Here is an 18,988-nt window from a genome sequence, read left to right as displayed (position 1 = left end):
ACACATTAATCTGCTTTATTTTATTAATGGCTCTATCATATCCCATTGTGTGGATGGATTCTAGTATATACAGTTCTCTAATGATAGACACTGAGGTTGTTATCTATATTTTGCTATTATTTTTTAAAAGATTTTATTTATTTATTTGACACAGAGAAAGAGAGAGTACAAGCAGGAGGAATAGCAGAGAGAGAAGGAGAAGCAGGCTCCCCACTGAGCAAGGAACCTGATGCGGGGCTCAATCCCAGGACCCTGAGATCATGACCCAAGCCAAAGGCAGCTGTTTAACCAAGACTGAGCCACCCAGGCACCCCTTGTTATTATTTTTTAAAAGCTGCAGTGCAAATCCTGGCATACAGATACCAATCCTCTATGATCAGGCCCCTTCCAAATGACAGGCTGGCATTTCTTTGTTTTGTTTTATTATTGTTGTTGTCTTCCTGAATTAAATAGAAAGGAATTCTTCCCCCTTTCAAGTGAATGTATATGGACTTTAAAATCAAATTTTGAATAAAGTTACAGCAATATAAACAGATTCGTGGGAGAGGTAGTTTTCACACCAGCTATCTTTGGGACCTCTGGCAAGGGACAAACTCTTCTGGGATTAATTTCATTATCTGTGAACTTCGAGGGTTAGACAAGGTGCTCTACTATGCACAGCTGTTAAACTCTGTGGTCCTGAGTAGTGTCACTGAGCTATCTTATGTTGCTTTAACCTTTTAGACAAAATCTATTTGAAAGACCTAGAGGAAAGAGACCCATGACTTTGTTTCTTCTTTTGTCTCCATCCTTCTCATCCTCCCAGCACCAAGAGCAACACTCCAAATATAGTAGATGCTTAGTAAATGAATTACCAAGTGACTGGGCACTACCACCGAATGAAGTGCTCGTGAACAGATTTGGAATATTCATTTCCACGTCTCGCTCACATTTAGCTTCTTGAATGCTCATTTCCTAAGAAGCTCCATACCTCTTATGGTTAATGAACTGAAGCACCCATTCCTGATTCCTTTCTCTGTGAAGGAGCTGTGTGGTTCTTCTTTTCACTCAACTGGATTATTTTGTCTTGTAAAGTATGGTTTATCAGAATAAGTAATATGCTCCTTATATTTGTTTTGTCAATATGTACTTTTTAGTGCTTTGGAAACTTTGGAACCCTGAGGGACTCAAATCTTTTCGTGGGAAAACAAAACAAAACAAAAAGCATGTTTGGGAGAATTTGTCTTTAATGAATATGAAAGTATTTTGTAATGTCATACTTTTTTTCTGCTCTTGATTGTGAGCAAAACGCAGAGCCCTGGATCATGACTGAACAATGGGTTATAATGAGGTGGATAACCTTGCCACATCGCAGAAACAGCATAGGCTTTGTCAAGTGGTCCAGGGTACAAATCACATCCAGCCTCACTAGCCATGTGGCCTTAGGGTAGTCTTCTGACCTCTCTGGGCCTCAAATTAATTACACATTCTTTGCAGTGCTATTACAAAATTTATAAGAATATATGTAATGTGTCCGTCATGTGTTAATTCCCAAATATGGCCATTGTTGGTATTATTACTTATGCAGCAGCATTGAGACTATAAAAGACATTCAAGTGGTGGACTGAACACAAAGCTGCATGGAAGAAGGCAAGCACAGCCTGGACTAGCTATTAGGGCTACCCTCTGGCTTCCACAAAGCTAGCTAAGTAGAATCGCCTGATAGCAACTAAGCAGACACAGTCTTCAGGGACCTATATCAAAAACAGTCATATTTTAATTTAGTCCATAAGAAAACTGTTCACTGTCTCCTGGTGTAATCTTTATGCCAAAAATATTATCTGGATATTCATGCGCAGGTATATGTGGTCTGATGATATTGTCTTTTACCCCATACAAACTACCAGCTCTGCATCTCTTCCTCTCTATCCCAACCCTGAGTTGACTCTGGCTCTATAGCTTGTTTGCTGGCTTCCTGCACTTGCCTTTTCTCCAGTCTCACTCCCTTACAAGCGCTTGTTAATCCTGTTGCCAGAGTCGTGGCTTCACTGTCTCCCTATTGTCTAAAGGATAAATCATATTTTTCTGTAGCCCATATAAATCCACCATCATTTTGCCCATCCACTTTCAGCCTAACTTCCTATCACTTTTTGCCATTCTCTCCCCCAAACTCTAGTTCCCTAAGAATATTGAATATTGATCTATTTAGAGGTCCCAAACACTCCATGTTCTGTATTGCACATGCAGTTAGTTCCTCCTGGCTAGAGCCCTTCACTAACTTGTTCACTTGAGAAACACCTGCTGAGCTTTCATGAAGCTGATTCCTTTACTTGGCTTAGGTGTTCTCCTATCTACCCTATGCTCACCCCATCTTCCCCACAAATCTTGCTAAAGCAATTACCTTACTGCAGTGTAATGGTTTTCCTGTTAGTTCACCCAAAATTGGGGTATAGGGACCTCACAAAGCTTTTTGATAATAAGAACTATATGTATTTTCATATTTGTGTCCCTAGGACCTAGCACAACATCTGGCACATATTAGGTGTTCAGTAAATGATGGTAATCATTTAGGTATCAGTTAGAAATGAGTGGCTGCAAGTGATGGAATAGTTAAGTAGTTAATAGTTAACACTGAAAAGATTTTAAGTTATTTTCCACAGATAACAAGACTTCTGGAAGCAGGTGATTACTAGTGTTTATTAACAGTGTACACAGATGCCACTGGGGGCCGTGGTTCTTTCTTTCTTCTTTCAGTCTATTCTCAACACAGCAGCCAGAGTGATCTTGTTAGAATGTAAGTCAGACCACATCACATCTCATTCACAGACCTACAATGATTTGATCAGAGGAACATCAAAGCCCTTACATCAGCATTTGAGGCCCCATGCAGTGTATGTCTGCTTTTCTTTTCTCTGTAGTACTTATTACTATGTGACATATTGTATCTTACACTTATCATATAGTATATATAATCTTTCTCTCCTGTCACCAATAAATCCAAATTCCAAGGAGGCAAAGGATTTTATATGTTTTGTTCACTTCTGTATCTCTAACAACTAAAACAGTTCCTGGCACATAGTGGACACTCAATAAATATCAGTTGAAAAAATAGAAGAATGGATCCTCAAGTAAAACCACAAATGAGAAAGGAGAAATAACCACTACCACAGAAATACAGACAATTACAAGAAGTATTATGAAAGTGATATGCCAACAAACTGTATAAATTCCTTGAAATATATAACCTCCCAGAACTGAAGCATGAAGAAACAGAAAATTTGAACAGACTGATAACGAGCAATGAAAGCTAATCTGTAATCAAAAAACCCCCAGCAAAGGAAACTCCAGGACCAGATGGCTTCACAGGCAAATTCTACCAAACATTTAAAGAATTAATATTTATTCTTCTTAAACTACTTCAAAAAAAAAAAAACAAAAAAACAAAAAAGGAAGGAAAACTTCTATACTCATTCTATGAGTCTGGCATTACCCTGACACAGAAACCAGATAAAAACACCACAAAAAAGGAGAACTATAGACCAGTATTTCTGAACAAAGACGCAAAAATCCTCAACAAAATACCAACAAACCAAAATCAACGATGCATTAAAAAAAATCATTCATCATGATCAAGTGGGATTTATTCCTGGACTATAAGGGTGGCTCAATATTTGCAAAATAATCAACATGATACATCACATCCATAAGAGAAATGATAAGAACTATATGATCATTTCAAAAGATGCAGAAAAAGCATTTGGCAAAATACAACATCAATTCATGATTAAAACCCTTAACAAAGTAGGTTTAGAGGGAATATACCTCAACAAAATAAAGGCCATCTATGAAAAACATACAGCTAATATTATCCTTAATGGGGGAAAACTGAAAGCTTTTTTCCTAAGGTCAGGAAAAAGGGATGTCCAATGTCACCACTTTTACTCAACATAGTAGAGAAAGAAAAGTACTGGAAGTCTTAGCTATAGCACTACTGGGTATTCACCTAAAAAATACAAAAACAAGAATTCAAAGGGATACACTTTGTATGTTTATAGCAGCATTATCTACGATAGTCAAGAAACAGAAGCAACCTAAGCTTCCATCGATAGATGAATGAATAAAGAAGATGTGGTGTACATGTACAATGGAATATTATTCAGCCATAAAGAAGAATGAAATCTTGCCATTTGCAATGACATGGATGGAGCTACAGGGTAGAATTCTGAGCTAAATAAGCCAATCAGCGAAAGACAAACACCATGATTTCACTCATATGTGGAATTACTAACAAAACAAACAAGCAAAGGGAAAAAAAGAAAGCAAGACAAATCAAGAAACAGACTCTTAACTCTAGAACAAATACATGGTTACTAGAGGGGAGGTTGTGGGGGACGGGGTGAAATAGGTGATGGTGATTAAGAAGGGCACTAGTTGTGATGAACACTGAGTGATGTATGGTGTTGTTGAGTCACTATATTACACACCCGAAACTAATATTACATTATATATTAACGAACTGGAATTAAAATTAAAATATACATATATACATACATAAATGGATCTTCCTCTTCACTTTGCTTAGAGTCTTGGCTTTGTCTTCCTCTTTGTTTCCTCTTTGGTTGTTGCTTTCCCAACATTATGCCCTTCTTAGCAGGAAAACAAAACCTTTTTCAAAAGTCCCAGCCTGACTCCAGCTTACATTTCACGGGCTCAGGTTCTGTCATAAGCTTCTGTCAGCAGTGACAGAGGCTAGGAAAGCAAGGCAATAAGTGGGCATATTGCTTCCCTGAAGAAACCTGGGAAGAAGTAGAAGGTTGGATACAGAGTAAGTAACTAACTGGGTCTGCTGTGAAATTGTTGAATGAAGACCCCAAGCCTTAGGAACAAAGTAGAAAAGCACCACCTTCTCCATCAATCACCTCTGTATCTCAACTATTCTCTTCCCAGACGGCCTAGCCTCTAGCCACTGGATTAACACGAAAGGGGCAGGCAGTCTGTGTGGTCAGAAGCCCAGGGAGTTCATCAGGATATTAGTGTCTGCTTCCTCGAAGCTTACCACATAGCCAGCATATTATAGTGTTCAAATGATTATGTCTGTCAGGCTCATAAGCATGCTTGGCTTTCAGAGCCTCTGAACTTGGTCACCAATGACCAGCACTGTCCAGCCTCTGGGTCCCCATACTGTACACCAATGAGAAACTCTGGCAACAATTAAAGTGCCTAAGGTGGGTCTAGTCACATAGAAATATTCATGCAATGTCCTCCAGGCTTGTTGTATGGCTTCCCTAGAAATAAGAGCCTTCTTCTGACCAGTGTACCTCACTGCTCTACGTTCTCCAGGAGGTAAGTGAAACTCGCTTGAACTAGGCAAGAACTGTGTGGTGCTATCTTCTTTCTTGGGCCATGGTTCTCACGATATGTGGAGCAGAAGGCAGTCCAGGAAGAAAAGTCAAGTCAGTAGAAGGTACCAGGACCTTGAATGTGGAGGCCTGAAGCAAGGCATCATGATGAAATTCCTTTCAGTTATTTCAGGTCTCACCGTGATTCCCTCACTACACTCGTCACTTTGCGCTAGGTTAGGGGCCCCTTGAGGATAGTGACTGTGCCTATTACTTTCACCTTTAGCATGGTGGGTGCTCAACAAATGGGCACTGAAGAATGAATGACAGATTGTGGGAAAACAGAATATGACTGGAGGGTGGGAGGGAACCCCATGTACACTGTGGGTTGCATAGCACTCCTCCATAGCCTCTGCATTAAAATGAAAAGATTATACCCAACTTTAAATTTATTTAGATTTTCTTTCCTACTTTTTGCTGACCTAAGCTCATTAACTTCAATATCCTTTGTCCATGGTTGCCATTGAAAAGAAAGGGGGGAAAAAAGCAAGATTGCTCATAAAATTTGAAAAGTTACCAAATAGTTCAATATCAATGTAATATCACTCATAGTACAAAAATTCCATTATTCTGTTATTCCTCTTAGATTTTTAATGTGAGAATATTCACCATTCAGGGAAGAACCTTGATACAAGTGAGACTGTTAGTATAATCCCCAAACATCTCTAATTAAACATGATTTCTTTTTAAAAGTAGTTGTAGTGTCTTCAGTAGCTAATCTTCCTCTAATTTAATTAAAATATCTGTCATTTCCTCAGATGTGACATCTGAGTACAGAGAGTCCCAAACCTTACTAAAAGAGGGAAGGCAGGGATCCCAGGGTAGTTCAGTCAGCTGAGTGTCTGGCTCTTAATTCTGGCTCAGGTTATGATCTCAGGATTACGAGATCAAGCCCTAAATCAGGCTCTACGCTCAGCAGGAAGTCAGCTTGAGATTCTCTCTCTCTCTCAGCCCTTCCCCCCTTCTCTAAAATACATACATAAATCTTTTTAAAAAATGAATAAATTAAAGAGGAAAGGCATTTTCCCTGTATCATGTCCTGGAGTATTTTCAGGGCTCATAATGGTAGAACGAAGATCCTCTCCTGTCTCCTATGTCAGCCAGCGGTGTTCTGTCCAGACTGTTCCCACACACTCCCACTCAAATGAATGTATTTAAAGAGAACATGTTCTTAACCTGAGTACCCCATCTGACATTTAACATTTCTTTCCTGGTCCCCCAAATAAGCAGGCAAGCAAGCAAGCAAGAAAAGCTATAATTATAATCCTTCACAATCATGACCATCCTTAGCCTTGGGAAGTTTGACAGTGAGGTGGAAAGAAGAATTGCTTTTCAACTGCTGCCATATTAGATATCCATGTGGCCACTGTCTCTGCTATTGCTTCTTTCTGCTGGAAGAGATGTGGGAAAGAAAAGGTGCGTATAAAGTCACTGGCTACATAGGACAGTCCTATGTGATGTGATGCCATGATCTGGCTGCCCCTTACAGTACAGCTTTTCATTCCAGCATAGGCCATTGTGCTGGCTGTTTTGGATGCAGCTTGGCATGAGCACAGAAAGTCCATACAGCCATACACAACTTGATCTACTAGTTGCGAACGGAAACTTTTGAACACGTTCCACCAGCTTCACAATGGTACCATTTATTACTTTATTCTCAGGGGAAAACATTTACTGTGTGAATAATACCAGGGACTTATGTAAGCCTCTTCATTTTCAGGGAGCTTTATGGGTGTCAGCAAATTCACACAACACCGTGGTAAGGTAGCAAGGCATTGTTATGCCTTCTTTACAGAGAAAGAAACCAGATCACAGCATCAGATTTTCCCAAGGCCAAATGGACAATAAGGGGCATGGACTCATTTCCAGAGAGACCCAAACTCTTCTGCTAGAGAGCACAATTCCCCACTTACAGAAAGACTCCATGGGGTTCTATCCTGGATCTAACACTTGAGGATAACTACTCTGACTTTCGACAGTTCTAATGTTGCCTCATTCTTTGGTTTTGTCCAGATGGATAAAAAGGAAAAGACAAGATGGGGTACCCATATAGGATGGTGTGGAGGGTTTTTCATCTCTCATATACCTTGTCATTGAGGAACTGTCCAATCTATAATCACAGGATCACAGGGGAAGGTGCTGAGTATCCATAAAGCTCTATAAAATAAAAAAGAATTTTCTACAATATAGGATGGATTTGTTGATTTTAATTGTTACTTAGGATATTGAGAAAGAGTCTTCCTTATCATCTCTGGCAAAATGCTAAATACCTCTGGAGTGGGTTGAACTGCGGCTTCCAAAAAAGTATGTACAAGTCCTAAGCCTCATACCTGTGACTGTGGCCTTATTTGGCAAATAGGACTTTGCAGGTATAATTAAGTTAAGGATCTCAAGATGAGATCACCCTGGATTTGGGGTAGGCCTAAATCCAATGACAGGTGTCCTCATAAGATAAAGGCAGAGAGAGATCTGAGATATAGACACACAGAGGAAAAGGCCATGTGAAGACAGAAGCAGAAACTGGAATTGTTACAGCTAAAAGTGAAGGGAATTTTGAGAGTTGCTAGAAGCCACCAGGAGCTAGGAGAAAGGCACGGAATGGATTCTCCCTTGGAGTCAACAGAAGAACCAACTCTGACAACACCTTGATTTCAAGTTCTGGCCTCCAAAACTATGAAAATAAATTTCTGTCTTTAAGCCACCTAGTTTGTGGTAACTTGTAATAGCAGCCCTAAGACACTAATAACATCCTCCTCAGTTTCTTCTCCGAATCCTCAGAGTCATATGAGTTTTAACTCAATTCAAAGCTAAAAGGTATGGGCACCTGGGTGGCTCACACCAGTTAAGTATCTGACTCTTGATTTCAGCTCAGGTCATGATCTCGGGGTCATGAGATTGATCCCCATGTTGGGTTCTGCACTGAGCATGGAGCCTGCTTAAGATTCTCTCTTTCTGGGGCGCCTGAGTGGCTCAGTGGGTTAAGCCTCTGCCTTCGGCTCAGGTCATGATCTCAAGAGTTCTGGGATCCAGCCCCGCATCCGGCTCTCTGCTCAGCAGGAAGCCTGCTTTTCCCTCTCTCTCTGCCTGCCTCTCTGCCTACTGTGATCTCTGTCTCTCTCTCTCTCTGTCAAAAAAAAAAAAAAAGATTCTCTCTGTCCCTCTGCCTCTGTACCATGCACATGCTCACTCACTCATTCTCTCTCTCTCTCTCAAAAAAAAAAAAAAAAGCTAAAAACATACAACAACAAATCTCTCAGAGTGTGTGTGTGTGTGCACTCACGCACACACCAGTGTTAGAATTAAAATTCTAAAATGGTTGAAAGTTACTCTCCTAGATAACCAATACTAGTCTATGAAGAACTGAATTATCTTGACTTACTCCCCTGTGAAGGTAAAAAGGAAACACGGAGAGAAGAAAAATCAAGAACCAGTGGAGTGAATTCGAATTCTGATCACAAAGTAATTGTTTTTATACCTTATCTTCTCCAGGCCACTGCCTCAAGGAAAACAAAGCAAAGCACACTACAGCCTTTAAAAATAAGGTTGTAATTATTATTAATTTAATAAAAATTCATTACACAAATTCAACTACTACAGAAATTTATAATGTAGAAAATATAAATCTCCAATATGGTATGCCTTCTTCTTTTCTCTCTAAATATATGAACATTCTCTATCTCTCTCCCCAAACCTTTAAAGAACTGGAATGGAGAGTGGGTCTGCAGGATAGCCTGGTGTCTACTAGCTTTTTGGCCTAATTTAGTTGGATGAAAGGAATGCTTGTTGAATGGTCCTGAATGTAAGTCCTATTTCTTGCAAACCTTGGATCATTCACGGAACTCTGAGTAAACATATCTAACATGAGGTTACATTTTTGGTTAGAACACAGATTGATATACTTTCCTTATAAAGGGCTAGATAGTAAATATTTTAAATTTTGTGGGCCATGCAGTCTCTGTTGTAACTAATGTCTGCTAATACAGTAGAAAAGTAGTCATAAATGACATGCATATAAATAACCATGGCTGTTTTATTACTGTTTTACTGCTGCATAACAAATGGCCACAAACTTAGTGGCTTAAAACAATACTCATTTATTAATTCTAGTTCTATAGGTCAGAAGTCTAAGTGAGCTTGGCTGAGTTCTCTACTTAGGGTCTGACAGGCCTGATAGAAATTGTTGGCCAGAAGGGCTCTCATCTGCTGGCCCTGGAGAAGAATTTGCTTCCACATGCACTCAAGGTATTGGAAGAATCCTTCTCCTTGGGGCTGTAAGACTGATATCCCAGCTTCCTTGCTACATGTCAGTGGAGGCCATAATCAGTTTTCAGAGGCCTCTCTCAGGTCTCTCATAATCTGTTCATAATATGAATGTTTGCTCTCTTCCAGACCAGCTGGAGGACATCTCTATAACTTCCTCTTCTACTCCCAGCCAGGAAGAACTCTTTACTTTTATTTATTTATTTATTTATTTTTTTAATTTATCAGAGAGAGAGAGCGAGCAAGCACAGGCAGACAGAATGGCAGGCAGAGGCAGAGGGAGAAGCAGGCTCCCTGACGAGCAAGGAGCCCGATGTGGGACTCGATCCCAGGACGCTGGGATCATGACCTGAGCCAAAGGCAGCTGCTTAACCAACTGAGCCACCCAGGCGTCCCAGAACTCTTTACTTTTAAAGGGCTCACATGATTAGTTTAGGCCCATCTGAGTAATTCCCCTAAAGACTAACCCAAAGTCATCTGATTAGTAACCTTAATTACACCTGCAAAAATCCCTCTTACCATACAATGTAACTTAATCACAGGAGTGAAACCTCATTATATTCAGTTTTTGCCTATACTCAAGGGGAGGATATTATACAAGAGGGAACATCACTGGGAGTCATTTTAGATTCTACCTACCACAGCTGGGTTCTACTCTAGCTTTATTTAGAGACACTGAAGTCTGAACTGAGTAAAAGGTTCACATCTAACAAGTATTATATTTTTTAACTATTTTCAACCATTTAAAAATGTACAAAATATTCTAAATTTGTAATGTTGTATAAAAACAGTCAGAGGGCTGGATGTGGTACAGGACTTGTGGTTTTCTGACCCCTGGGTTAGAGGATCAGATAAACAAACCTTACAGGAACACCAAAAGAGTCATTTTCATAATATCCCACAAAGTGTCTTCTTCATAGAAGGTATTCAATGAGGGCATGAATGAACAAATACTGGGTTCCAGAAAAGACTGAGGAAATAAAATGCACCCCAAAAGTCCTGCTACAGAGTCCACTACTGTAAGTAGAGTAAGAATAGCTCCACTTTTGAATATGAGGGCAGGCATGACCAAGGGGAGGCCCAGGTGGCCCAGAGGTCAGACTGGAGCACCATCTTCCTTGGGCTCCAAAGTGAAACCACCGTAATTACAAAGGTTATGTAACAGTTAAAGTACACCCAGCACACTTTATCTGACCACTGGACTAAAAAGCCAAGCAAAACTCAGCAGTCTCTCTCTCTCAGATGCTGGGCTTCGAATCAGTGATTGGCTGGCTTGTCTGGCTGGGCAATGGAGCCATAGTCTAACCTAATGTCATTGCATTCTTGGTAAATGAATGAGGTGGAAATGGTGTCAACCACGCTACGAGTCAAATGCATAGAAAACACTGGGCCAAAGAGAAAACGTAGCACTGCTGGGTGAGAACTCTTATCCAGTACTAAAGGACCCATCCCCAGCATTTTCTAAGTGGATATATTTCCTGGGATGATGGGAAGAATCAGAGTATTGGCTGAGACAATAGCAGAGAAATAGTATTCACTCTGGAAAATCTGGGAGAGGCTGTTGCAGTTTGTAAACTACCCAAAACCCCAGATTCACAGAATGTTAGGATACGAAGGGATCCAAGGGACCACTTGCTTCAATTCTCATGTGCGGGAAGAAATTAAGTCTCAAGATATTCAATCACTTTCCCCAAATGACCCAAGCTGGTTGATAAGAGCTCAGGAAAGGCCTGTTTATTGTGATTACCAATAAAATACTAATTGTGCTCTACCTTCACTTCTTCATTTGTCCCAGTTTCTCACCTTTTTGTGTTGATTAGCATTTTGGCCAGAATTGTTCCTTGCTACTCCTCCCACTGTCACAGCACCTCCCTGGACTGTTGTCACTTTCTACCTTGCATTTAGGACCCTGAAGAAGGTGCTCCCTGCCTAGATTTTCTTAGGTCCTTCTTTCCTGGTTACTATTTACATAACTTATTTAGGCTGCTGGTAAGGAATCAGAGCCTTGAGGGCAGCCTAGTTTGGTTTGGAGAGAGTCTAGTTGAGGTCCGAGCAATTCTGGCATTAAATATCAATATCCAAAGAGAGTGGGAAGATGTTTCTAAAATATTTATAGGTATTTCTAATTTATGGCTCAGTTTTCCTTAAAATGAAGAGGTCTGATTGCTCTGTGCCACCTTAGCAATACCCTAAATCTTTGGAGAATATACTTCTTGTTGGATCCCCTAGCAGTGAAGGGACATCTTTCCTTGTCCAACCTGTCCCCAGAGTCTTGGGATCCTTTGGGGTTTCTCCCCCATTTTATGTACTTATCTCTTTCTGCAGGCCTCTTGTACATCAGCTTTTGAGACCATAATCTAGGAGTCTTAAGTGCTGAGCTCCCACCAGGGAATTCTCTGGACTGCAATTCTCCCAAATCCTTTTTCTCTCTCTTGTAAGGCCTCGGGATGGCTCAGGCAGGACCTCTAATGGTTTCTGTGCCAGTGGTGCCCATCCTCCTTTTTTACCTCTTGTATTCCTTGGTCCTGCTTCCTATCCCTCCATAGCACAACAGGAAGGTCACAACCTCTCATCAGCACAGGGTCCTTCCATCTCTCCACCAAAATTATGTCCACTTGTTCTCACTTTTCCCATCATCAGTTGTGAGGATGTGGAGATTTTTGTTACATTTGGCAATACTCACTAGGCTTTCTCTTCCTTTCACTGTTAAAACTCACTTGTTAGCTCTGCCTTGCTATGATTCTGAGACTGTTTCCTGTGTTACCACTCTTATTCAACTCACTCTTTTTGTTCCCCAGAACCACTGCTCATGAAGACTATGGGACTAGCATGCGTGGGCAGGTTCAGAAGGCCCTGCAAAATTGACATCATGAAGTCACCTACAGAGAGCTCCCTCTCTGCTAAGAGTTCCAGGAACCAACTCTGCTGTTTGCTTGTTCAGATGGGGCCTGTGCCCCCATCCCCTACCCAGGGCACCAGTAGTGGGGATTAGGAAGTATCCTCGTCCCCCATCCCTTCCCACATCATCACAGATGTTTCTTGACAAAAGCTACTGCAGCCTCATGGCTGCCAGCTCCGAAGGTCCTAGGAACCCCATTCTGAGGTTCCTTCTGGGCTCACTGTCCTCAATCCTCTTCCTCTTTCCATTTCCCAAGGACAACTACATTCATGCAATGAAAGCAATGTCTGTATTGTTGAAGCCATGGCTGTCTTCACACATAACACTGACCTTTCTCTTCTGGATCCTCTCACATGGGTCCTGAGTATTCTGCTCCTACCTTAGCAGCAAGACTCCTGTCTCATTTCATCCTATAGGAGAGATACAGGCATTTCCTATTATTAGTTTTGCCCAGAAGTGTTTTGAACCTCTAAGAAAAAAATCCATTTCCTCTTATATAAACAAAAATGCTATGCTTGACCACCAAGGAAAATCTTGACATTACCCTCCTAAGGAAATGAGACCCTGCCCCTATCAGGTGCTCCCTTAGAAGGCTTACTCACTGATGCAGACTCCCTCCAGCTATGAAAATTTGTCAACCTTTACTCTGTTTGCTTACGTTACAGGAATAGCAGACTTATATTGGTTCCCAAGTTAAGAAATTCTATGATAATATGAAACACTTTTTTTTTTTTTCCAAAGTATACATACATTTCTTCCTAGAAATGCTGATATACATCCATGGGAACTTTATCCATTTGAAAACCAATGCTACAAAATGTCAGGGGAACAAAGGGAAGGTGTGAAGGCCACGCAAAGAAAATTCTGTGGGACCCAGAGAAAAAAAGAAGAGAGTCCCTTCATGAAACTACCTTTTTGAATGATTTTCTGGCCAAACAGTGTTCTCAGAAATGGTTATATGTTCTGTCTCTACGTGTACACCATACACATTAGGTTAGAAATGGCACATCCTGGCATGTTATACAATATATTGCCCAAATGAAAATAGTTTTCACCCCAACTCCAGGATAGTCCTCTTTTATAAATTTCTTGTTTCTCATGCAATGTGTTCAATATATGATGCTCTCCTATACCAGGTTCATCAATTTTGTCAACTGCCTTTAGTAGAGAAGCAATTCAAAGACCCCTCAATCCACACAGCCTGGCTAAAGCCATATGTATGAATTCAGAGTCCCCAGCTAGGAGCAAGGAAGGTCTATATGTGTGTATTTGGAGTATGGGATGTGGGACCTGGTGGGATCCCAGAGATCACAGGTTGTAGGGCTTTCTTTGAACATGATCATTTTTAAACTTTGCCTCTCCCTGAGCAATAATCAGGGCACAGACACAACATAATCCCTGTGATATGACAACTCCATAGACATATGGTTTAAGGGATCATTACCCAGGCTGGTCATCTCTGCATGATCTAATCTGCCTTGGTCCCATAAAGCATCAAGTGTATAGTTTAACACAGCTGCTGGACCTGCACTTCAGAAACACATTGCGGTGGGTAAGGTTGTGCTGACCTGAAAGAAAAGAGGAAAAAGAGATGGTATTAATGGCTCCCTTTCATGTCAACAGAATTTAATGAAAAAGAAACAGAGGGCTTAGTCATTTTTTAATGCCCCCAAACCTTACCATGTATCCAGGATATTCTGGGTTCTATTTAGTATTTGATTTGAGTTTTGTTTATGTTAGGAATAGACAAAGTAAAAGTTGAGTAAATCACATGCATTAAAATCCTGAAAACCTTTCCCAACCTAAAAACAGTCAGTAACTTTTAGCCTACATTTTACATGAGGAAAAATATATGTTTCAATGAACTGTCCCAAATTCTTAGACGAATCAGAGATAAGAAGCTCCCACCAGCAACTTTAGTGTCACTGGCCCAATTTAGCAGTTTGGGCCTTGGCAGCAGTCCCATTGACAGGACAGAGGACTCTTTGGGAAGACAGGCGATTTGAAATGCGAGTGTTATTTACAAATTATCTCCAGAATTCCTAAATTGCTCAGATTTTCAGAGTGGAAATTTTAATCATAGACATTTGAGGTTGATTTGGTCTAAACTGAGGATAATTCTGAGAACTCAAATGACAAAAAGAAGGCAAAAGAGTCTCTCCTCAGACTGCTCAGGAGACTTGCCCTTGCTTGCGGTATCTTAGTTAATCACCATTTGCATTCTTGCTCTACAGTTCACAAAGCGCTTTTCTCAGACTCTTCTGAGAAGCCTTGACCTTTACACCTGGGAGGAACTGCGGAAAATATCCTCTAGGGAAGAAACGAAATTGAATAGTTAATTGAATAGTTAATTTACTGTTAAAGCCCCCCCCCCCTCCAGCTCAGGATAGGTATTAGAATTCCAGTGCTATCTGTTTCTCTGAAGTACTTCGCCACATCCAGAGCTAGGTCTGATTTATACTTGGCCATCTCCATTGCTCCTCTCTCCCTACAACACTTTTCCTCCTCTTCCTCTTCTCATTCCTCCCTCTCTCAATCCCTTCTCCTTCCCTTCTCTTCCTTTCTCCTTTCTATCCTTCCATTGTTCTTTCCATTATTTCTTCTATTTATCCAATAATTTTTTATTAAACCCTTACTATGTGCCAGGCATGGGGTTAGGTGCTGATCAGAGGTCAAAACACACTTTCTTCAGATGCCAGAGGACAAAAAAATAGGACCCGTGTCTTCCCTCATGATAGAGCTCTGTAGAATCACATAAATTCCAGCACATGAGAGTCCATGTGTGCAAAAGGGAAAAACCTTACCATATCTACTCCTACCAATGATGAATTCAAGACTCTGAGAAAAGATGAATTGCCTGTGATTATAAAACTACAGATGAAGGGGAGGAGCTCTCTTAAGTGTCTAGACACACTGGCCATGATTCTCTTGTGTATATTTTTGGTTTAGCTAAGGAAGAAAGAAGAAACAGAAGGATGGCCATGTGTTACCAGGCCTATTCAATGGACCACAGCTGAAGGAATGGCTTTGAATCATGGGCAATAGTGGGCTCAAAGCAGGCATTTAGACTTTAGAATAAGTGATCTAGTGGGTCATAAAGAAGTGATGTTCATTATTGCGCAGGTTTATTGACTTGTATAGATAAAATACCTAAAAACTGGACAAGAACAGTTTACCTAAAGAAAAAATGACTGAGATAGCAAGGAAATCATAGGAATATAGGTAATACAGCTATGTTATTCATTGGAAGGCTAACGGCTGGCATTATACATGCTTGTATAATTGGTTTACAAATTAATTCTCTAGGAAGAATAATACAGTGGCTATTCTAGCAATGATGATTGCCACAGATACATGAATGCAATAATGAAGAAAGTAGGACAAAGAGAGGTAGCCCAGGGGCTTTCAAACTCTAGCACACTTCAAAATTACCTAGAAGGCTTGTTAAGACACGCTTCAATATATAGCCTCACTCTTAGAGTTTCTGATTGAGTAGGTGTGTGGTGGGGCCTGAGAATTTGCATTTCCAGTAAGTTTTCAGGTGGAAATGGATGCTTCCCCTCCATCTGGGAGCACAGAGTTAGAGACCTGCTTGGGGAAGAGCATGAAAGGGCATGGCATGGGCCAAGATGGGTGCAAGAGGCACAGGGCTGAACGTTGTGGGTATCCAGTGTCAGGGACTTTGAAAAAGGATGTGAACAAGGTCTTAGAGAACGATGAGAGCCAAGAAAAAGAAGAGAAGGGAAGAGAAGGGTGAGGAGGGAACAGGAAGGGAGGGAAGAGAAAGAAAGAAAGAAGAAGAAAAGAGAGGGGGAGAGGGAAAAAAGGAAGGAAAAATTTTCTAAAGCAAGAGAGAGACATTAAATGTTTTGATAAGAAGCATAGTGGATGTCACAACCTGTGGTTCAGAAAGATAGCTAGTGACAACATAGGTGAGGGGTTTGGGTCTCTGTGAAAGCAGAAAAATTGGGGCAGAATCTGTGGATATTCTGCATAATTTCGTGATACAGTAAAACAAGAGATAAATTAAGTGAAATGATACAAAATAAATGGAAGTATTTTTTTAAAACCCAGTATTATAATCTAATGATATAATGCTATTGGTTTATTATTAAAATGTATTTTTAATTTAAGCAATATATATATATATACTTTTTATTAAGATTTTAAAAATTACAAAAAAGAAGAGGAAAAAAATTAGTCATCCATATTCCCACTAACTCTACACAACCTCTAGTAATTTTTTTAAAGATTTACTTCTTTTTAAGTTTATTTAGGGGCGCCTGGGTGGCTCAGTTGTTAAGCATCTGCCTTCAGCTCAGGTCATGATCTCAGGGTCCTGGGATCCCGCCCTGCGTCAGGCTCCCTGCTCAGCGGGAAGCCTGCTTTTCCTCTCCCACTCCCCTGCTGGTGTTCCTGCTCTCACTATCTCTCTCTCTGTCAAATAAATAAATAGAATCTTAAAAAAAAAAAAGAGAGAGAGAGAGTTTATTTATTTTTTTAGCCATCTCTACTTCCAATGTGGGGCTTGAACTCAAGACCCTAAAATCAAGAGTCACATGCTCTTCCAACAGAACAGGCCAGGCACCCCAACCAATAGTGATTTTTTAGTGTATTATTTCTATTGTCTCTTCATCTTTTTTTTATGCTCAAGAGTATTTTCCTGTGTTGTGACCACACTATAGATAAAAGTTTTTTCCTACCTTATTGTATACACATTATTTTCTTAAGTCATTGTAAGCTTCAACACAACAATAGCCAAACACATATGCTATATCAGATACTGCTGTTTACCTAATAGTCCTACTCCAGATTTTCCCTGCTGGCTGAATCCAGTAGTTTTTGGTCCACACCTCCCTTATTTGATGTAAGTAAATCTTCATTAATACAGAATAGTCAAGGTAGTTCTCTCTTACTGGTAACTGGCATGATGGCTGTCTTTCAGACAGTAGCAATGTTTTTTACATTGACAAAGCTCTCCATGACTGAGGCAGTTTGAAAAATGGACCCCAAAGATATCAGGTCCTAACCCTTGGACCTGTAAATGTCACCTTATTTGGAAAATGGGTCTTTCCAGATGTGTTTAAGTTAAGGATCCCGCTGAATTATCTGGGTGGCCCTAATTGCCATCATCAGCATCCTTGTAAGAGAGAGAGCTTCCACAGCACACAAGCCAAAAATGGACTACCAGAGAGAAGACAGTATGGTCCCGCACAAAGCGAATTTGAAAAGTTCCACTTTAGGAGAGCCTGGGTGGCTCAGAGGGTTAAAGCCTCTGCCTTTGGCTTGGGTCATGATCTCAGTGTCCTGGGATCGAGCCCTGCATCAGGCTCTCTGCTCCCTGCTGAGCCTGCCTCTCCGCCTACTTGTGATCTCTGTCTGTCAAATAAATAAATAAAATCTTAAAAAAGAAAAAAGTTTCACATTAAAAGAGAGAAAGAGAGGCAAAAGGAGATTTCACACAGGTACACAAGGGAGAAGGTGATATGAAAATAGAGCAGAGACCGCTGAAGACGCAACTGAGGTGGCCACATGCCAAGGAATGTCAACAGCCACTGGATGGAAGAGACAAGGAATGGATTCCCCCCTAGAACCTCCAGAGAGAGCACAGCCCTATCAATGCCTTAATTTCAGCCTAGTGATACTGATTGTGGACTTGTGGACTCCAAAACTGTGACGGAATAAATTTCCATTGTTTTATATCACCGAGTTTGATGTCATAAGAGCTTCAGACAACTAACACAGTGACCTACTCCAAATCCTTCTTGAAATGTTACGTCCCAGTTCTGGTCAATAAGACATGGTCTATGAAATGGAAGGCTCTTCTTGGAAAGATTTTCTTGCTCTTAGAAAAAGAGATGGGGGAGGGTTGGTAGTCTAATTTTCCTACTGGATGTTGTTCCCTTCACTTATAACATTAGAACTGTGGCAGCCATCTTTTGACTATGAAGCAGGTCAGCCTGAGAATAAACCAATGAGCCAAAGGTGGGAGAGTAGAAAGAGAAAAAAAATCTTGGGCCTTTGATAACATCATCAAACTGCTTTACTTAACCAGCCCTGGGGACTTTCCTATGATGAGGTTTCTTCTTACTCAAGATAATATGTATTTTAAGCTATCTTTAGTTGGGCTTTTCCTTACGTTCAGCTGAAAGCAACATACCAGATGCATGAATGAAACGGATTACACCATAATTAAGAAAATCGCAAACAGTGGGCCTGAAAACTACTTCCCAGCTTCATAAATAAAGTTTTATTGGAACACAGTCTCACTCATAGACTGCTATCGTCTTCTGCACTATAATAATAAAACTGAGCAGTTGTGATGGAGATCAAATGGCCCACAAGCTTAAAATTATGCTATCAGGCCCTATAAAGGAAGTTTGCAAACTCTTGCCATTCCTGAATGCATCCATCCCTTTATTGTTACATACAGTTTTTCCAGTTTCTCTGA

The 18,988-nt window shown here is 40.5% G+C and overlaps 1 long non-coding RNA gene across 1 annotated transcript in view; it reads right to left on the bottom strand.

Annotated features, from left to right (window-relative positions):
* Positions 1–12,073: 12,073 nt before the first annotated feature.
* The window catches only part of LOC116586355, a 136,148-nt gene continuing 129,233 nt past the window's right edge, over positions 12,074–18,988 (bottom strand). Inside the window, exons 5-6 of the long non-coding RNA XR_004283999.1 lie at positions 13,982–14,105; positions 12,074–12,947 (exon numbers count right to left, since the gene is read on the bottom strand). This is a non-coding gene — a long non-coding RNA (uncharacterized LOC116586355). The remainder of the gene's footprint in view (positions 12,948–13,981; positions 14,106–18,988) is intronic.

Source organism: Mustela erminea, chromosome 3 (assembly GCF_009829155.1).
Source record: "Mustela erminea isolate mMusErm1 chromosome 3, mMusErm1.Pri, whole genome shotgun sequence".
Classification (NCBI taxonomy): domain Eukaryota; kingdom Metazoa; phylum Chordata; class Mammalia; order Carnivora; family Mustelidae; genus Mustela; species Mustela erminea.
This window is presented reverse-complemented; position numbering and strand designations above follow the sequence as displayed.